General features: G+C 44.7%; 1 protein-coding gene across 5 annotated transcripts in view; it reads left to right on the top strand.

Annotated features, from left to right (window-relative positions):
- The window catches only part of USP45 (ubiquitin specific peptidase 45), a 254,120-nt gene that overhangs the window by 213,099 nt on the left and 21,070 nt on the right, over window positions 1–19,951 (top strand). The gene's annotated exons all lie outside the window — the stretch shown is intronic.

The raw sequence follows: 19,951 nt of genomic DNA, 5'->3' as shown, positions 1-19,951 counted from the left end.
TTCCATGTCATTTAAACACTTACAGGACAATATAGTCCCATTTCTTCTTCCATCATGTACCTGTGAGCCAAGAAGCGATTGAATCTGCCCATTAGTCGCATCACCCGCATCACCTGCAGCCAGTTCTATAGTCCCAGTACGACTGAATGTAGACAGCACCCCAGTAATCTTCACATTCGATGTGCCAAGGCTAGTGGAGATCCAGCACTCCCATCTCCAAAGTCATATCAGAAAGTAGTCGCCGGCACCATCTATTTATCAGCTCTTTTATTGGTTAAAAAGACACATGACAGTTAACAGCGACGTTTCGGAGAACCTCCTTTCTCAAGCTCTATCAGTGTCTACAATAAACAACCTTTAATCACTTCCTTTTATATCTAGCTGGATGGAGAACCAGCCAATCACATGTCACTGCCACCTTGTGGCGACCAATCCCTGTCCGTCTTACCATGCGGACTTGATGGGGAACTTATTTTCAAAAAAGCGGACATGCGTACAAGCGGACGCGTCATCCCATGCAGTGGGGCGGGGAGCAGGCCCGACGCCAAGTGCAACACCGACCAATGGGGGCGAGGCAGACGATGTCAACACCCCTCCGTCACGCCTACCATATGGCGGACCAGATGGGGAACTGCCTCACGGAAAGCCGCAAACGCGGCCGCCCACTGAGCAACCACGCGAGCATAGCTGTAACCACTCACGTGGGCTGTCAGCGCATACATCGGCATCCAGGAACGCCCTCCCGCCCCGCCACATGGCAACAGAGCACGCCATAGCCATGGCAACCCGCGGAAACCAACAACAATTTAAGTCACAAACAGGGCTAACAGTATCCACACAAGTATAAGTCATTCCAACCAGGTGTCATGTCATATTCTCTATTGAGTCCCCTAAGGGACAAGGTGTCCAATAGTCGTATCCATTTGGACTCACAATATAGCAGTTTTTTTAGTCTGTCACCTCCCCGTCTAAGTGGTTTAATCTGTTCTAGAATTTGAAACCTCAGTTGATTAACAGAGTGTTTAGCCTGTGTAAAGTGTGACGGGACAGCTAGTTCTAATGCTGGCTTTCTGATTGTACTTTTGTGTGCTGAAATTCTGTCTTTCACTCTTTGTGTGGTCTGTCCAATATAGAGCAGACCACAAGGACATTTTAAGGCATATACTGCATATCTAGTGTTGCAATCATAACAGCCATTGATAAAGAATTTTTTACCACTATGGGGGTGGGTGATATAACTGCCTTAATTACACTATTGCAATGTACACATCCCAAACAGGGATACGTCCCACTAGGTCTGGTGGATCTATAAGTACTTTTTTTAGAAGGGCCCAAATCTGCATGTACTAATTTATCTTTTAATGTAGGTGCTCTCCTATAGGACATAAGTGGGAAGGTCTGAAACTCATCAATGTGAGGGAAATTGTCCCTCAACAGATGCCAATTATTACGTATTGCTTTTGCTATGTCTTCACTCGCTACATTAAATTGGCTAACAAATGGAATCCTTTTGTATTGTCCTCTCCTACGATTTGTCCTGTCTGTTCTGTCGTCCCTATCAATCTGCTGTCTCACCCTCTCCAGTAATGGTCTCGGATATCGTCTCTTAGTAAATTTAAGTTGCATCTCATCTAGTCTCTCATGACACGTATTGACATCGTTAACTATACGTTTAACCCTCTGAAATTGGCTTCCCGGGATAGATAGCTTAGTACCCGGGGGATGGAACCTGTCATAGATCAAAGTTGAGTTCATGTCAGTCGGTTTTACATAAATATCGGTATCGAGTTTACCCTCTCTGAGTCTCACCAACACATCCAAATAGCTAACTTCAAATACATCATCATGAACTGTCAATCTAATACTAGGACACTGTGTCTCCATCTGAGCCACAAATTCTAATAGACTCGAACGTGGCCCCACCCACACACAAAAAAATGTCGTCAATGTAACGCATCCAGCATTTTGCGTGTTTCAAAAAAACCCAACCGGGTTGATCTCGATATAGATCTACACAGATTTTTTAGAGCTGTCCGATTAAAATATTTTTTCAGTCAACCTCAGGAGAGACCGTTTTTTCAACAACAGGATCGAAAGGAAGATCAGTTAAAGCTTAAAGATACTAAATTGTATGTGAAGAGCAGCTTTAATCCCCCGACATGTCAGATAATAGATAAATTTATGAGGAAGGTCACTGAGGAAGTGGACATTATTTTCAAAAATCTGGGTCCGAACTGTCGCATTAGGCATAACCTGGATCAGGAACAACGCCAAGCACTCATGGAACTCTGTGAAGACAAAACCATCGTAATAAAACAGGCGGATAAAGGGGGAGCGGTGGTGATAATGGACAGTGCATACTATAGAAGTGAAATTGATTGTTTACTCTCAGACTCTACGACGTATAGGATGTTATCCATAGATCCAACCATGGAATTCTTTGGGAAAATTAATGAAGTAGTACATCAGGCCCATCAGGATTTGATTATAGATAATAAATTAAGTCAATACCTTATACAGGATCATCCGATTATTCCGTTTTTTTATGTCTGTCCAAAAATCCATAAAAATAGAACTCATCCCCCTGGCCGCCCTATAGTTGCTGGAATCAATTCGATCTTTTCTCCCTTGGCTAAATATTTAGATCAGGTTTTAAGACCATTTGTCTTGGCAGGAAAATCGTATCTTAGAGATACAAACATGTTTTTGGAAGAAATTAGGAAGTTGTCTGAGATCCCGGAAGGGGCCCTGTTGGTGACTATGGATGTGGAATCCCTCTACACCTCCATCCCACATGATGGAGGTGTGGAGGCGGTTGAACACATCCTGATGAGTGCTTCTGATTATTCTGAGATACAGAGAACATTTTTATGCAGATTATTACAGCTATTGTTGACATGTAACTACTTTTTGGTAGAAGATCAGTTTTATTTACAGCTCAGAGGAACAGCAATGGGCTCAAACGTGGCCCAACCTATGCAAATATTTTTATGAACGCATACGAAGAAGCATTTGTTTATACTAATTTAATTTTTTTGAAACACGCAAAATGCTGGATGCGTTACATTGACGACATTTTTTGTGTGTGGGTGGGGCCACGTTCGAGTCTATTAGAATTTGTGGCTCAGATGGAGACACAGTGTCCTAGTATTAGTATCTGTTAATCAACTGAGGTTTCAAATTCTAGAACAGATTAAACCACTTAGACGGGGAGGTGACAGACTAAAAAAACTGCTATATTGTGAGTCCAAATGGATACGACTATTGGACACCTTGTCCCTTAGGGGACTCAATAGAGAATATGACATGACACCACTTATGTAGGTTATTTTAATATTGCTCAATTCTTATAGTATTAAGTACACCTGGTTGGAATGACTTATACTTGTGTGGATACTGTTAGCCCTGTTTGTGACTTAAATTGTTGTTGGTTTCCGTGGGTTGCCATGGCTATGGCATGCTCTTTTGCCATGCGGCGGGCGGGGGGCATTCCTGGATGCCGATGTATGCGCTGACAGCCCACATGAGTGATCACAGCTATGCTCGCGTGGTTGCTCAGTGGGCGGCCGCGTTTGCGGCTTTCCGTGAGGCAGTTCCCCATCTGGTCCGCCATATAGTAGGCGTGACGGAGGGGTGTTGACATCGTCTGCCTCGCGCCCATTGGTCGGTGTTGCACTTGGCGTCGGGCCTGCTCCCCGCCCCGCTGCATGGGATGACGCGTCCGCTTGTACGCATGTCCGCTTTTTTGAAAATTAGTTCCCCATCAAGTCCGCATGGTAAGACGGACGGGGATTGGTCGCCACAAGGTGGCAGTGACGTGATTGGCTGGTTCTCCATCCAGCTAGATATAAAAGGAAGTGATTAAAGGTTGTTTATTGCAGACACTGATAGAGCTTGAGAAAGAAGGTTCTCCGAAACGTCGCTGTTAACTGTCATGTGTCTTTTTAACCAATAAAAGAGCTGATAAATAGATGGTGCCGGCGACTACTTTCTGATATAGTCCCAGTACGGTGGGGAAGTTCAAGATGAAGGAAATCAGATTAGTAGAAACAAAAAAACACAGGGACGCCGGGAGCCCAATATCGTGTAATCTCGTCACAAAGATGGTCTAGGCTTAATAAGTATATACTTACAATTGTGGGTTGCTTTTGAAGGCAACCACTTGTCGGTGCATGTGGAGAAGTACCGTCTCTACTTGGCCTTGGTGGTCGCTGCTCTAGAAGAAATTAGCCCTATATAAAAATAGTGGCGAATACCCCACCAGCTTGGGTGAATAGAATTCTAACAGACAAAACTATAGGAGGCGCCCATAGAGATCAAAAGTATTGTATAGATTAAATACCTATTATCTATGGTAAGATTAAAGTTGCGTACACACGCACTACCGCCGGCAACAACGGATCCGCTGGACCCTCCCACTGAGCGGGCGTTCCAGCTACAGTAGTGCGTGTGTACAGTCTGTGAGACAGACTGATAAGGCTGTTTCTGAATGATCCGCTGAGCGGATCGTTCAGAAACAGCCTTATTAGTGCGCCGACAGGTCGTACACACGTGCTGCTGTTGGATGAATGTCCACCCGGCGGGAGGGTCTGGCGGACCCATCGTTGCCGGCGGTAGTGCGTGTGTACGCACCTTTAATGTTCTTACCTGGTAAGAAGGCTCAGTCTAATGAGTCTTCTTACCAGGTAAGAACATTTATTTTTACTATAGATAACAGGTATTTACTCTATACAATACTTTTGATTTCTATGGGCGCCTCCTATAGTTTTGTCTGTTAGAAGATGAAGGAAAGGATGTCTCTTCCCCTTTTGTCTCACAGTGTTGTGTCATGTGCGTACATATCTTCCACCATTGCGAAAAAATCTGTAAGGGCTGATTCACACTACAGGAGCTTTTTAAATGCTATTCAATTCACAGCCCCAGAAACCCATGCAGAGCCATATAACAGGTGCAAAAATAGCCTACCACCATGGTCTGATTTTAAGGTAATCACTGAAAAAGACATCTTGGATATCCTCTCAAACCTTCGCCAGACTACCTGCGATCTGGACCCTGGCCCCACTAAGTTCATGTTGAAATGCCCTGAACTATTTACACCGGCATTCCACAAAATAGTCAACGGCTCCTTACAAGAAGGGTGGTTTCCCTCTACTCTGAAAAAAGCAATCGTCAGGCCTCTACTCAAGAAACCATCCTTAGACCCAGATGCTCTAAACAGCTACAGACCTGTCTCAAACCTCCCCTTTCTGGGAAAAGTTATTGAAAAGGCTGTCTACCTCCAACTTGAAGCCAGGCTCTCCAGAAACAACATCCTTGACCCTCTTCAATCTGGTTTCAGGAAATATCACAGCTGTGAAACAGCCCTCACCCAGATTTGCAATGATCTGCTCATTGCAAGAGACAAGGGTCAATGTTCCATCCTGATTTTGCTCGACCTCTCAGCGGCTTTTGACACAGTCGATCATGAAATCTTACTCAACAGGCTACAAGAGTACTGTGGCATAGATGGCATTGTTCTCCGGTGGTTCAACTCCTTCCTGGCTGGCAGAACACAAAGGGTAGCCTTAGGGCCCTTCCTCTCCAACCTTGTACCACTAAAATACGGTGTACCTCAGGGCGCAATATTATCCCCTTTACTGTTCACCATATACATGCTGCCACTTGGAGAAATCATACAAAAACATGGCCTGACATATCATTGCTATGCTGATGACACCCAGCTATATTTGTCATTCAAACCTGATGTCACAGACCCTACTCCACAAATAAACGCATGCTTAGCTGAGCTTCAGGAGTGGATGAATAATAATTGGCTAAAACTTAATGCTGACAAAACTGAGGTTCTTGTTATCGAGGGCCAGGGCTCAACAGCAAAGCAGCTCCAGTCTCAACCAACACCGCTAAGGATAGGGAGCTCAGACCTGAACAACTCAGACTGTGTGCGCAGCCTGGGAGTACTGATTGATGGGAAATTAAGCTTCAGGAATCAAATCTCAGCTGTTGTGAAACATTCCTTCTTTCACCTAAGGAATATTGCAAGGATCTTCCAACCCTAGTTCATGCCTTCGTCACATCAAGGTTAGACTACTGCAACGTCCTCTACACAGGCCTGCATAAGAAAGACTTACGCCGCCTGCAATTAGTACAGAATGCCACCGCAAGGCTGTTAACGAGCCAACCCCGCCATTGCCACATAACACCAACCCTGAGCTCACTCCACTGGCTACCGATAAAATGGAGAATTCTGTTTAAGATTGGCTTACTGACATTCAAATCCTTGCACAATCTGGGCCCTGGATACCTGAAGGACTTGTTGCAACTACATCACACCCCCCCCCCACAATCTTAGATCAAAAGGACGTAACCCCTTGGTCACCCCCAGAGTCCACCTCAAAACCTTTGGAGACAGAGCCTTTTGTCATGCTGCCCCTACACTTTGGAACTCCCTGCCACACCCAATCAGGACAGCCCCATCCCTGGAAGCATTTAAGTCTAAACTGAAAACCTACCTTTTCAGTCTGGCATTCATGAACATCTGACTATCTCCTCTGTAACACAACCCAGCCTGAAACCCTGTATTAATCTGAGACACAGCTATGCGCTTTGAGTCCTATGGGAGAAAAGCGCTTTACAAATGTTATTGTATTGTATTGTATAGATGTTAAAAACTCTTGCTAATGCAATGCTATGGGTTTTTTTTTTTACAAAATCACATCGCTCCAGTGGGAACACACACATAGAATAACATTCCAGTGTGAACACACACATAGGATAACATTAGCAAGAGCTTTTAAAATCACAAAGCTATTAGAAAAAGCTCTTGTAGTGTGAACAAGCCCTAACTGATTGGTTCACTGCATCAGCTGTAATCCACCATTATCATGTACTGTTAACTGTTGTATTTTAATATTGTATTGTTATACCCTGTATTCTGTGGTACAGCACTGCGGAAAATGCTGATGCTATATAAATCAATACAAAGACATACAGTATTATTGATCGCTGTAATGAGGGTTTGTAAAATGTAGGACTGTAAAGTGATTTCTGCCCTCTAGAGATAAAAACATGACACTACGTAAACCACATAATTTTTGGTGGGACTTTTGCCATGGAACCCCCTCCGGGAGGCAGACAGGTCTGTTGGACCTAGTAGTGCACCGACCATAACTAAATAATTCTTTAACACCACTACTGGCATCTAGTATCCACTACTGCCCTGCATAAGGCCACACTGGCAGGGCCTATATTTTAAGTTGATTGTTGCACATAGCATAAATCGATCTGTCACCTGACCTGTGTGAAGTGACATTTAGTGACATTTAGTTAAAAAAAAAAAAAAAAACATAACCTGAGTGTCCAGAACCACTAATTGGCATCTAGTATCCACTACTGCCTCCTGTATAAGGCCTCAAAGCATTCATTAAACTACCTCAGCCTGACCATAGGAGCTGGAAAACCGCAATCAACTGCACTCCGTGAAAATGCGCACAAACATGGCAGCCACTACACAACACTACACAAAGATTGCCACTGAGAGGACTAACATTTATGTCCTGGAGGTGTCAACTAGTAAACACAATGATCTGCTCACCTGATGTTATCACTAAAGCTCTTTGCCATTGTTTGCGGTGCATTAAACGCAGCATTTCATCTGTCAGTGTGAACCGGCCTAACCCTTACACTTATCGCTGTGTATGCACACTGGACATTCCAAACCTCATAATTCCATAAAATTGGGAAGGTAGATACGAAAGAGTATAGCTCCCAACTGTCCCTCTTTGGGAACCCAATCCCTCTGTCCCTCTTTCTTCCTCATTTGTCCCTTCTTCAGCTGTGATGTACAGATCTGTGTAAATATATGTATTTTTCTACTCAAAATGTGTTGAATTAGTTCCAAACTTTATTCCCCTGCTTTCAATTGATATATTTCTTATTTTCAAATATTAATATGAAGGAACATGAACAAGGATAGAAAGGACCAGTGTGGTTTGAATTATAAAACATAATTTTCTTATGAAAACGTTAGGGTATATTGTTACTAGGGGTGTCCCAGGGGCGTGATTAGGAGTGTGGTAGGTGTTAAGGGGTTATGCTGCCACCTAGTGGCAGCCCAGATATTATCACAGGAAATGTTTATTAGATGTCATCACAGGAAGTACTTCATTGTTGTAACCTCTTTGCTTCTCACAAGACTAGCAGCATGAATAAAGCAGCTCTGAGTTGATTTGCAATCTGCACCTTCTCTGCATTATTGAACTAACAGAAACATGGTGTCAGAAGCCTGAAACACACACACCATCCAATCATCCAGCTGGAAAAGAAACCTTCAGCATACAGAATAGAACTCCGTATTCAAGCAACCATGTATGCAAACACAATACCTCCACCATCTGAGATGAAGATGTCTGGTGACCTGGCTAACAACTGGGAAACTTTTAAAGCTGAATTTCAGGACTTTATGTTAGCTTCCGGACTGCATGAGAAACCGGCAAAGGTACAGGCAGCCACTTTGAGGCGTGTAATGGGAAGTGAGTGCAGACACATCTATCGCTTTAATCTGAATTTGAATGAGGAACAGCAAAAGAGTGCTACTGCTATCTTGGATGCCCTGGAGGGGCATTTTAAGCCAACAAAAAATGTAATCTTGGAGCGCTTTGTTTTTGGATCCCTCAAGCAGGAAGAAGGTGAGACAATTGACTGTTTTGTAACTAGATTAAGGGAGAAAGCAGCCACATGTGATTATGGACAGCTAAAAGATGACTTGATTAGAGACAGGCTGGTGTTAGGTATTGCTGATGAAAATGCACGCCGTCGCTTGTTAAGAGAAAGGACACTTACTCTGGCGTCTGCCATTGATATTTGCCGAGCTGCAGAGCAAACAGACTTGCGAATGAAAGTGCTGACGCAGGCCAGAGTGGTTGACAGTATTAATGCGACAGTTTCCCAAAAGCCAGTGCCTCAAAGCAACACAACGCCAAGCACAGCACGATATTCTAACTACCCCAGAATCCCTGAAAAGTGCAAGTATTGTGGCAGCACACACAACCGGGGGAGATCCCAATGCCCAGCTTTTGGCAAGAATTGCCGACTTTGCGGAACCCCCAACCACTTTGCAACAGTGTGCCTAAAAGCAAAACGAGACCAGCGTCAGCTGCATACAGTAGATGATCAAGCTGAGCTTGAACAGGAGGCAGATGATGAAGATAATGGCCAGATATACACCGCTAGTGCTATGGGGTCACCCAACTCCCGAGGGAAAAAGTGGTTTGTCAACCTACAGCTCCACGGCACCCGACAGCGTTGCCAGCTTGACTCAGGAGCAACATGTAACGTTATGAGCCTGCAGGATGAATGCAAGATAGCTCCCAAGGTAAGACTGAAGCCTAGCCAGACTGAAGCTGTATTCAGGTGAGGTGATGAAGTCATTGGGCCTTTTTCAGACTGAATGCTTCATAAAAGGTCTCTGCCACAAACTGGAATTTGAAATAGTCAAAGCAGACCAGAACCCACTCCTATCAGGTTCAACGTGTGAACGTTTGGGTCTGATGCACATTACTATTCCAGATGAACTCCACAATATGGAAAGCCATACCACAGAGGTGCTAACAGAAAAACAGCTTACCAGCACATACCAGGATGTGTTCAATAGTCCAATAGAGTCTCTACATGGGGAAGTGCACTTTGACCTAGATCGAACTGTCACACCAGTACAATGCTCTCCACGCAATGTTCCAGTTGCACTTAGGGAAGCCGTCAAAGCCCAGCTGGACAAACACATACAGGATGGGAACCTAGCCTCAGTGACTGAACCCACAGACTGGATAAGTAACATGGTTATAGTCAAAAAAGCTGACAAAATTAGAATATGCATTGATCCAAGGGCATTGAATAAAGCACTGAAAAGGTCCCACTATATAATGCCGACACTTGAGGATGTCCTTTATAAACTGCCCAAAGCCCGCATTTTCTCCTTGGTGGATGCCCGAGATGCATTTCTACAAATCAAATTGGACACAGAGAGCAGCTTTCTGACCACTTTCTGGACACCTTGGGGCCGAATGCGCTGGCTCAAACTACCCTTTGGTGTGTCGGTAGCCCCAGAAGTGTATCAAAGAAAACAGCATGAACTACTAGCCGGCCTGCGAGGTGTGGAGCCAATTGCAGATGATATACTAATAGTGGGTTGTGGAGACTCACTAGAGGAGGCCACTCGTGACCATGATGCTAACATGATTGCTCTTATGAACCGCTGCAGAGAAGTGAAGCTTAGACTCAGTGGCGTAGCTAAGGAGCTGTGGGCCCCGATGCAAGTTTTACAATGGGGCCCCCCAAGCACTCTATACATAACAATTTATACGGCGCACCAAAATCTGCCAATGGCAACTACAGTGTCAGAGGTGCAAGAAGGGGATGGGGAACAGTTTGTTAATGATTATCACTATTCAAAGTATCTACAGAAGTCATTATTATGAGCATAGGACCAATAGAGAGCTAATTCTGTAGTTAAGGGAGGGCCCTTCGGGGCCCCTCTGGCCCAAGGGCCCCGATGCGGTAGCTACCTCTGCACCCCCTATTGCTACGCCCCTGACTGAGCATCAAGAAGCTACAGTTTAAACTAAATGAAGTTCGCTTTCACGGTCACATTCTATCAGCAGGGGGGTTGAAGCCAGATCCTGAGAAGGTAAGGGCAATAAAAGACATGCCTGCTCCAACCGATTCCAAGGGAGTACAAAGGTTTATCGGATTTGTCACCTACCTGTCAAAATTCATGCCCCGTCTCTCGGAGGTTTGTAAGCCTTTGCGCAGGCTTGTGGATAAAGACACACTATGGCACTGGCTGCCAAAGCACCAGGAAGCAGTTGATGAAATCAAGCGACTAGTCTCCACAGTGCCAGTATTAAGATACTATGACATTAGCAAGCCAATTACAGTTCAAAGTGACTCCAGTCAGAATGGCCTCGGCTGCTGCCTATTGCAGAATGGACAACCTGTAGGATTTGCTTCCAGGGCTCTCACCCCAACTGAGCAGAATTATGCTCAGATCGAGAAAGAATGCCTAAGCATTGTGTTTGCTTGCCACCGTTTCCATAGCTACTTGTACGGTTGGGAAAAGATCACTGTTGAAACCGATCACAAACCACTAGTCGCAATATTCAACAAACCTTTGCTTAGTGCTCCAAAACGACTTCAAAACATGTTACTCTCGCTTCAAAATTATGCTCTAGCGGTAACCTACAAACCAGGCGCATATATGTATGTGAGTGACACTCTGAGCAGAGCCACACCACGCTTGCATCCAGCAGACGCACTTCATGTTCAGCATTCAGTCTGCAGCTTGCACAGTGAAGAACTTGACATAGAGTGCATAAACCAGGCTGACTATTTAAATGTCACGCATCAGCGTCTGTCACAGATCAGAGAGTCCACCGAGCAAGATGAAAACCTCAAGATCCTTAATTCAGTTGTGCTCAATGGATGGCCTGACACAAGGGCAGAGACACCAGTTGCTATCAGAGAGTATTGGGCCTACCGGGATGAAATAAGCCTACAGGATGGAGTGTTCTTCAAGGGGCAACGTATTATCATCCCAAAGCAACTACATGCAGAGATGCTACGACGCATTCATTGGAGCCACATTGGTGGTGAGGCATGCTTCAGACAGGCTCGAGAAACGCTGTTTTGGCCGAATATGCATGGGGAGATTAAAGACTATGTAGGGCAGTGCACTGTATGCAACGAATACGCACACGAACAACAAAAAGAGACTATGTCACATCCCCTCCCTACACGGCCATGGCAAATTTTGAGCATGGACATATTCAACTACGCTGGCAAGGATTTTCTGCTGATCGTTGACCACTATTCAGACTTTTGGGAAATAGAACTATTGCCAGACCTGTCAGCAGGCACAACCATTAAAAGATGTAAGGCTCAACTTGCCAGGTATGGCCAACCTGACCGAGTTGTAACAGACAATGGTCCACAATTTGCTTGTGCTATGTTCGCCAGGTTCGCTCAGGAATGGGGTTTTGAGCATGTTGCATAGTCTCCAATGTACCCTAAAGCTAATGGCAAAGCAGAATCGGCAGTGAAGATTGTCAAAAAGCCTGTGCAGGCGAGCAAAACGTGCAGGGGATAACCCATGGAAGTCAATCTTACTTTGGAGAAATACACTGACAGCTGGCATGGACACTAGCCCTGCACAACGTCTAATGGCCCGCAGGCTGAAAACTCCTCTCCCAGTGACTGATGCACTGCTGGAGCCATGTGTTGCTGTAGAGGTACCCAGAAAGCTGCAGTACAAAAGACAAGTGGCAAAACATACCTATGATAAAACGGCCAGGGACCTTTCTGCACTAAATGTGGGACAAAACATAAGAATGAAGCCTCTTCCAGGTGACAGGACCAGACTATGGAGATTAGGAACTTGTCTCCAACAAACAGCTCCTCGCTCTTATCTGGTTGAGGTGGAGGGTACACTGTACAGGCGCAACCGGGTGGACCTCAGACCAGCAGAGTCTAGCCCTACTAGGCTTACAGGGACAGAGCCCAGTGAAACGCCAAGACCAGAAATGCCAATGGAGGCCACAGAGGAGGCAACAGTGGAAGTTCAGCCGGAACGTTTGCCTGAAACTGACAGCACATTGGCCTCTCAGTCTGGGGGCACACCTGAGATACCACGCTACACACGCAGCGGCAGGCGAATCCACCCACCAACAAGACTTGACCTCTAAATAGTTGTAAGCAGTCATGTTTAGCTACCGTTGAGCATTTACATACTGTATATGCATATTAGTAAGTACAGTGGACTAAATAACCTTACTATTTGAATGCTTGAAAGTTTGTTTGAAAGTATGTTATATATATATATAGTTAGAAAAGGGGGATGTTAAGGGGTTATGCTGCCACCTAGTGGCAGCCCAGATATTATCACAGGAAATGTTTATTAGATTTCATCACAGGAAGTACTTCGTTGTTGTAACCTTTTTGCTTCTCACAAGACTAGCAGCATGAATAAAGCAGCTCTGAGTTGATTTGCAATCTGCACCTTCTCTGCATTATTGAACTAACAGAAACAGTAGGGGGCATGGCTTAAGTGTCCCTGTTACTCATCTCAAAAAGTTGGGAGGTATGAAAGAGGTTATATAGTTTAAATAGTAATAACATGGAGGAGACCAGGAAAGCAAACAAAAACAACAAGGAAGAGACTATGGGTAGGGAAGAAAAGGTTTCAGGAAAGGTAGGCAGGGGTCTGGTGCCGAATCAGGCCGCTGCACAAGGTCCAATTAAGGACATGAAAAGTCAGTGTTGAATAACTTGATAGAGGCGCCCACACTCGTGACTACTACAATTTAGGCCCTTTGTGTTGACCTGAGGAAGCGGGCCAGCACCCGTGAAACGCGTTGTCTTTTGTGCATCAATAAATATTGTATCTACCTCATGCTGTTTGTTGAGGGTGCCTCCTCTAGTGTTTTCTAGTAATATTCCAACACTTCGGGGCTAAGTATTGCACACTATGTGTTTCAATATCTTGAGGAGAGCGACCGACCAGCACCTGCATAGCAGGGGACAGTTTTATTTCCCGCAGGCTCTGACGGTGGTTGCAGGAGTGCAACCCACCCTTGTGAGTATCATTCACTACTCTTTCCTATTCATTTATTCCAACAATACTGCACCATTGGGCTCCTGGTCTCTTTCATTGCAGAATCCTGGTGGTTGAAGGTATGGCCACCAAGATGTCATCCACACAGTCTTCTATAACTTGAGTTTGCCCTCCAAATTGTATCACATTCTGTCTGTGCTTTGACACCCATGAAGTGAGACCAACTTACAGTGCCCCTAATTGTGTGTTGCAGCTTTGTTATGTCCCCGATATATTCCAACAGGAAATGGAAGGGGGCGACACTGTATACTGTTTAACGCCCAGAGATCAAAGTCCTTCACTTAAAGGAATACTATCAATACCCAAGTGTTATAAAAATGACAATGTACAAATAATGTCTAAGTAGCTGTGTAAACATTTTCCTATTTTTCATGTTAAATATCAGAGGCAAAAGCTTTAATTAACTGTGTGTAGGGTTTAGATCTATTGGGACAAATCATTCGCATAGGGGTGTCTGTTTCAATGCACAGCCAGTGTTGTTTTTTTGCATATCACACTAAAGAGTATTTTTCCCTGAAAGCCAAAAAAATATATGAAAAGCTGTGCTGTCACAGACAATTAAAACAAGTTACATTTCCTCTGCTCTTTTGCAGACAGCTCATAAACATGCAGCTTCTTCTGAGAGCTCTCTGACACACAATTACACAGAGTTAACTACACTGTGAGGGAAACTCCCCTCCCCTCATTAACTCTCCCGTCAGAAATGAGCAGACTGCCCTCAGTTCAGAGTGAAAGGAATTTGTTACAGTAAACAAAAGAGATAAGCAAATGAAATGTATACATCGTTATTTACCAGCACTTCAGCAACTCTCTCAAACTCAGGTTAAAAAACACGTTAATCGATAGTATCCCTTTAACAACCCTTCTTATGCTGGGCATACATGGCACTTTCTTTCCTTATCAATCTAGCCGCTGATAGGCTCAATTGATAATATCCGACAGGTCAGCTGACCTGCCGGATAGATTCCCCGCTCGATCCCCGCCGACGGACAATAGCAGGGAATCGAGAGGCTGATAAGGAGCGTCGGCGGGGACGAGCGGGAATCGATCTGCGCGGACAAGCGGGGATGTGGCGGCATTGAGCCATCGGCTTGATCCGTGCATAATTGCATCCAGAAACGTTCCATGTATGCCTGGCATTATAAAGTGTAACTGATATTAAATGGCATGCAAAGTATTAGACCTAAAACACATACACAGATGCATTTCAGAGCTCTTGGCAAGGAGTCCCCTTACAAAGTGGCCTACCATTAGTACATACAGCACAGTTTGAAAACCACAGCTTTATATTGTTTGAGTTTGCCTATTTTAGATTATAGAATCAAATCTGCCGTATTCAGATACATGAATATTATGTCATGTTATCTGGTTTCCTCCCACATCCCAAAAACAAACAGATAAGTTTCTTGGCTTCCCCTAAATTGGCCCTAGACTACGATACATACACTACACAATACATACACAGACATATGACTATGGTAAGGATGAGATTGTGATCCCCTTTGAGGGGCAGTTAGTTAAGTGACAAGACAGACAGCCCTGGGAAGATGTCTGCGCTATATAAATACTAACTAATAATGTTTTTCCTTTCAGCTTTTTATATATACAGTATATGGTGCCATCTAGTGGTTTGATTTATTAACATAACCTATTTTCCTTTAGGAAAATCTTAAAGAGAACCCGAGGTGGCTTTGTATAACGTTAGTGGGGCACAGAGGCTGGTTGGGCACACTAACACCAGCCTCTGTTGCCCCATGGTGTGTGTCAAAGACCCCCCTGCTCGCCGCTATACCCCCGCAATGCTGGCGACACGCAGCGTGTCGCCAGCACAATGTTTACCCTAGCGCTGTCTGTCAGCGCCGCTCCGCCGCCTCCTCCGCATCGCCGCTACCCGCCCTCGTCCCTTCCCTCACGCTGATTGGAGGGAAGGGACGAGGGCGGGTAGCGGCGATGCGGAGGAGGCGGGGGAGCGGCGCTGACAGACAGCGCTAGGGTAAACATTGTGCTGGCGACGCGCTGCGTGTCGCCAGCACTGCGGGAAGGATAGCGGCGAGCAGGGGGGTCTTTGACACACACCATGGGGCAACAGAGGCTGGTGTTAGTGTGCCCAACCAGCCTCTGTGCCCCACTAACGTTATACAAAGCCACCTCGGGTTCTCTTTAATTGCTTGAAATGTATTTTATTCTGCAATGTGAACACAGCTAACCTTCTGGATATTCATACGTGTATTTTTCTCACGCAATGTACTACTGTAAGTATTTAGAAATACAATCATGGCCGAAATTGTTGGTACCCCAGAATTTTTTTTCCTGAAAATCAAGTATTTCATATTTCTCATAGAAAGGTATTGCAGTAACACATGGTTTGCTAAACACGTGTTTATTCTCTTTGTGTGTATTGAACTAAAACAAAAAAAAGGGAGGAAAAAAAGCAAGTTGGACATAATGTCACACCAAACTCCAAAAATGGGTTGGAAAAAATTGTCACCCTTTCAAAATTGTACATAAATAAGATTGTTTCAAGCATGTGATGCTCCTTTAACCTCTTGACGACCAGCTAACGCCGATTGGCGTAAACTGGTCGTCTGCGGGTTTCCATGGAAACGGCCGCTCGTTCGAGCGGCCTTTCCATGTCCGTTCACGGAGGGTGTCTCCGTGAACAGCCGGAGAGCCGCCGATCGCGGCTCGCCAGCAAAATGTAAACACGCGGGGAAGAAATCCCAGCTGTTTACATCATACGGCGCTGCGCAGCAGCAGCGCCGTAAGGCAGATCGGCGATCCCCGGCCTCTGATTGGCCGGGGATCGCCGGCATATGATAGGCTGAAGCCTATCCTTCAATGCGGAGGACGGATATCCGTCCTGCGCAGCTCACAGGGGGAGGGAGAGAGAGGGACCGAGCGCAGAGAACGCTGCGGAGAGGGGCTTTGAAGAGCCCCCCCGCAAAGCGCAGCAAGCCGGTGGCGATCAGACCCCCCCAGCAGGACATCCCCCTAGTGGGGAAAAAAGGGGGTTAGTCTGATCGCCCTGCTGCACTCCTGATCTGTGCTGCGGGCAAGAGAGCCCACGCAGCACAGATCAGACACAAATCCACTGGTCGTCAAGTGGTTAAGCTCACCTGGGGCAAGTAACAGCTGTGGGCAGTTTAAAAATCACACCTGAAAGCAGATAAAAAGGAGAGAAGTTAACTTAGTCTTTGCATTGAGTGTCTGTGTGTGTGTGTCACACTAAGCATGGACAACTGAAAGAGGAGAACAGAACTGTGAGGACTTGAGAACCAAAATTGTGGGAAAAAAATATAAACAATCTCAAGGTTACAAGTCCATTTCCAGAGATCTAGATTTGTCTTTGTCAATAGTGCGCAACAATATCAAGAAGTTTGCAACCCATGGCACTGTAGCTAATCTCCCTGGGTGTGGACAGAAGAGAAAAATGATGAAAGGTTGCAATGCAGGATAGTCCGGATGGTGGATAAGCAGCCCCAAACTAGTTCCAAAGAAATTCAAGCTGTCCTGCAGGCTCAGGGAGCATAAGTGTCAGTGCAAACTATCTATCGACATTTAAATGAAATATATCACTATGGCACACAGGAGAACCCCACTGCTGACACAGAGACACAAAAAGCAAGACTATAATTTGTCAAAATTTACTTGAGTAAGCCAAAATCTTTCCCAGAAAATGTCTTGTGGATAGATGAGACCAAGTTAGATCTTTTTGGTAAAGCACGTCATTCTACTGTTTGCCAAAAATGGAATGAGGCCTACAAAGAAAACAAAACAGTTGAAGTACAGTGAAATATGGTGGAAGTTCAATGTTGATTTGGGGTTGCTTTGCTGCCTCTGGTACTTGCATTGAATGTGCCCAAGGCATCATGAAATCTGAGGATTACCAAAGGATTTTGGGTCGCACTGTAGATCCCGGTGTCAGAATGCTGGGTTTGCATCCGAGATTTTGGGTCTTCCAGTAGGACAATGACCCCAAACATATGTCAAAAAACGCCCAGAAATGGATGGCAACAACGTGCTGGAGAGTTCTGAAGTGTCCAGCAGTGAGTCCAGATCTAAATCCCATTGTACATTAAGACCTGTGGAGAGATCTTAAAATTGCTGTTGGGAAAAGGCACCCATCCAATAAAAGAGAGACCTGGAGCAGTTTGCAAAGGAAGAATGGCCCAAAATTCCGGGTGAGAGGTGTAAGAAGCTTATTGATGGTTATAGGAAGCGACTGATTTCAGTTACTTTTTCCAAAGGATGTGCAACCAAATATTAAGTTAAGAGTGCTATAAATTTGTCCAGCCCATTTTTGGAGTTTTGTGACATTATGTCCAATTTGCTTTTTTCCTCCTTTTTTCCTCCTTTTTTTGTTTTGTTCCAATACACACAAAGGGAATAAACATGTGTATAGCAAAACATGTGTTACTGCAATACATTTCAGTGAGAAATATAATATATTAAAAAAAAATCTGGGGTGCCAACAATTTCGGCTATGACTGTAGTTCCATGCACAGCCTTATCTTTAGAACCAGGCTGGTAATATTTTGTCTGTGTAGTATCTGAAACTCTTAGCAATCATAATGCCAATGACTGCTACACCTTACATCTTACATCTAATTTATAAAAAAAACAAAACGAGATGCAGAGCATATATAAGGTTGGCACAGTGGTGTGATGAGCACTACTCACGCCTTTCAACATTGGCATTCTAGGTTGGAATCTCAACCATCTGCATGTAGTTTGTATGTCCTTTCTGTTTGTTGTGTGCTTTCTCTGGACAGTCCAGTTAATTCCCACATTTGAAAAGCAAACTGGCAAGTTAATTGTTCCCCTCAAATTGGCCTTAAAGAGGGACTTTAACCCAGGTTGACCTTCATCCCAATCAGTAGCCTATACACTGTGTCCCATGAGAAATCTTTACCTTTTCTCAAATAGTGCCTCAGGGACATCTGTATGGCTAATATTGTGGTGAAACCCCTCCCACGGTGTGATTTCAGTTAGGGCCATAGCCCTGACAGTTTTCTGTCTGTGAACCTAGTTGCATTGTTGGAAAGAACGGCTGTTTACAACTGCCAAGCAAGCAGTATCTCCCTCTGTGCATAGAACGCTCAGTAAATGGAAGCAGACCTGAAGATGGTTAAAAAAAATAAAAGTTTCACTTACCTGGGGCTTCTGCCAGCCACCTGTAGCCGCCCTGTGCACACGCCGCTCCTCAACGATCCTCAAGTCCTCCACCGTGTCGCAGTCTTGGTTTCGCCGACTTCCAAGTTGATGGCTACTGCGCCTGCATGGCCCTGGCCGTGCGCATCCTAGTTCGCGCTCCCAGCGCTGGGAGCATCTTGTGCAGACGTAGTATGAGAAAATCTCTACTGCACCTGTGCAGGATGCCTCTGGTTGATGGGAACGCCAACGAGGACGCGTGCCACCAAGATGCAGTGGACAGTAACTGCAAAGCAAAACTGTGCTGCGGCAGGGGACAGGAGAATCATTGAGGACCGGCGCGGGCACAGGGAGGCTGCAGGGAGCTGGCAGAAGCCCCAGGTAAGTGAAACTTTTTTTAACCATCTTCAGGTTTGCTTGAACTGCAGAGATCACCTGGCAGGACTAAAAATGTTGCCCCTGTGAGAAATGTCAGAATGTAAATCAGGGAGAGGAAAGATCTTACAATGGGGAAACACTGACTAAATCATTTATAAATTAAAAAAAATGAGCAATTTCAATGATTGTTATTTTTACTGTAGTTCCTCTTTAAGGTAGCCATTCACTGTTAGATTAGTGGTAGAGCATATAAATCATAAAAATGTTCAAGATGTCTCTCACTTACTTGTTATTCCACTATGCACTGTTATACAGGATTTCAATAGAATCGTTGCCTAATATTGAAATATTGATCTCACAGCTGCATGCTTTGTCCTAACACTCTCCTCGGCTGCCAGCATATGCTCACCGACACTACTTCCCCCGCCATCCAACCTGCGTGGCTGAGTAAAGGGTCAATGGGGGAGGAGGGTGACTATGTTCTTTTCTTTTTGAAATAACAAATATTAAACTACCTACAGCTCCCCCAGATCTGTTAGCAATAATTCCACAGGTGTTTTATAATAATCATGTTGGCACCTTGTGAGACCCGTACTAAAGCAAATAACAACATTTTGTTTTAAACCTTGATGTCCATCATCATCGTATCATCATAGTATCACTTTGTCATATTTCATTCTTTAGTAATTCAAAGTTAAAGAGACACTGAAGCGAAAAAAAAATTATGATATAATGAATAGGTCGTTTGGTACGGATAAT

This window comes from Hyperolius riggenbachi, chromosome 4 (genome assembly GCF_040937935.1).
Source record: "Hyperolius riggenbachi isolate aHypRig1 chromosome 4, aHypRig1.pri, whole genome shotgun sequence".
Lineage (NCBI taxonomy): Eukaryota > Metazoa > Chordata > Amphibia > Anura > Hyperoliidae > Hyperolius > Hyperolius riggenbachi.
This window is presented reverse-complemented; position numbering and strand designations above follow the sequence as displayed.